We start from the raw sequence: 2,500 nt of genomic DNA on the forward strand, positions 1-2,500 counted from the left end.
TATATATTATATATACATATATATATGTATATTATATATTCATATATATATTATATATACATATATATGTATATATATAGGTAAATATGTATATGAACACACACACACACATATATATACATATGTATATATACACATATGTATATATATACATATATATACATATATATACACACACATACACAGGTATATGTATGTATGTATATATGTATATATATGTATGTAAATATATATATATATATATATATATACATATATACACACAACACACACACATACACATGTATGTATGTATTGTATTATGCGGATATGTGTGTAATGGTATTTATGTTGAATAAATGTTCACTTAATGTGGAAGTGCTACGGCTTTACATATTTCTGGCAGGTCTACTCCATCTTTTCGTTCGTCATTTTGCTTACCAAGCGGTATCACTTTTGTCACAGCATTCGTGTCTGATTCGGTGAGAAAAAAACATATATATTTTCGTTGTTGTCAGATATGCTTTAATGTCTGTGTTTTAATTGCTTACACAGGAAATCTCGGAATAAAAAATATGCATTTTGATATTATTTTCTGGATTATACTAATTACACCTTTTCGTTCCCGCTATCTGTCCTCGTTGTTTTTTGTACTTTTGACTCAGTCTTTCAATCCTTTTATTTCCCTGTCCTTTTGTCGTTTTCGTTTTCCGTCTTTCAATCTTTCGGTCTTTTCTCCTGTTTTTTTTTTCCTGTTATGAAGATCTGCTGTCTCTCTGTGCTTCTGTTAATTTGTATTTCCCTCCTCCTTTTTGTAAGCATGTCTTTCCTTCTTTCTGTTCTTCTCTCTCTGTCTTTTTATATCTCGGACGTTTTATTTTATCCGTGTCTTCCTTTTTCCCCTTGAATTTGTCCCATCTCCGTTTGTTTTTTCTCTCTCGCTTTGTTTTTCTGTCAGTTTGTGCTTTGTTTTTTTTTTGGTTCCTGTCTGTCTTCTTATGTCTCAATCTCGTTGTTTTTTAAACTATTTCTCTTAATCTTCCATTTCATCTATATCTCTATCTGTCTCTTTGTACTTCCGCCCTTTGTCATTTTGTTCCTCCGTCCCTCCGCTGTCCCTCTGTGCCGCAACAAAGCCGCAAGTGAGTACAGGCTTCAGCTGGAGTAGAGTGAGAGAGGAACTGGCAGAACCATCGCATCTTTCCCAAGCTTAGTACGCAAAGTAGTATGCTTTGTATCTTTTACGGACGCCTCTCCTTCTCCGCACCCTCTACGTCCTTCTGACTATAGTAATATAACTTCTGACATTTGTTCCACTGCCGCCATCGACAATCGCCCAACACAGTATCAAAAAGTCCATGAACAAAATTAATTCAGGGAACAGAACACTACGCGGAGGGCGTGGATGCTTGCCACGAAGCTAAAATGCTGATGTCGATAAAACAGCGACCAATTAGTCAAATAATACTGAGAGATAAGCTTTGACATCCGCGGGACCAAAACATAATGTGTAAGTGTAAAGGTGCAACAGTGAAAGACTATGAAAGCTCTCAAAGTATAATGACTTGGCTATGATTAATAGAGCGGCAATGATAACTTGTATGGCAATAATGGTGATTATTATGATTATGCACTGATTATGACAGTAACAATGATGGGAATACTAGCTATTATAAGAAAAGGGGTAATATTCATGATGAGATAATGTGATTGTTAGTGATAGTGATAATGGTAAAACTAGTAATATAGAGAATGGCAGTTACGATAATACTAGTAGCAAATTCAGACAATTATGCTAGTGAGTCTTCAGATAATGACCATGCCAATAGTGATAATGAAGATTCTTTCACTAATGATATTACTTAAGACAACTTTCGATAAAAGTGAAGACTGGGTCTCATAAAAACTAACAGACATAGTACAAGTTTTATCTGTTTAGGTTGGGGTGACTCGCCCGAGATCAGTTGTGCCAGAACTTACCAGCCTCTCTCCTTGGGCGGTTCCAGTAAACGAGGTCCCAAGGCTATTGCAATCAAATGAAGTTCTGTGCTCGATAGTAGTGTTTAATCTCGTTTTATTTCATTTTCTCATCATTATTTCGTAATTTCACTGATGTACTTCTGTGCTGAGTAAAGGTACTAGGTATGGAAAGTACACATCACAACCTATCCATTTGCCTGTTTCGTATTAACAAAATCTACGGATTAAAATAATGATAATGATAAGGGTGATAATAATGATGATATTGATACGGGTTAATAATAACCGTTATCGAAATGTCAATTATCAATAACATCAAGCAAAAATAAGAACGAAAACACATAAATAACAAAATAAACCAGGAAAAAACAATCACCTAGTGGTTTGATTGACACACAAGATAAAATCCCAAATTGTCACGAGAATGTCACGGGAGAGGCGACCTTACCTGGTTAAAACAAGAGTAACACTGACGTAACGAATCGAAGCGTGACGGCTGTGGCGTCACATCCGTCCATGCGCTGTGCACCGTATCAGGGAA

Source organism: Penaeus chinensis, chromosome 9, assembly GCF_019202785.1.
Source record: "Penaeus chinensis breed Huanghai No. 1 chromosome 9, ASM1920278v2, whole genome shotgun sequence".
In the NCBI taxonomy this organism is placed as follows: Eukaryota; Metazoa; Arthropoda; class Malacostraca; order Decapoda; family Penaeidae; genus Penaeus; species Penaeus chinensis.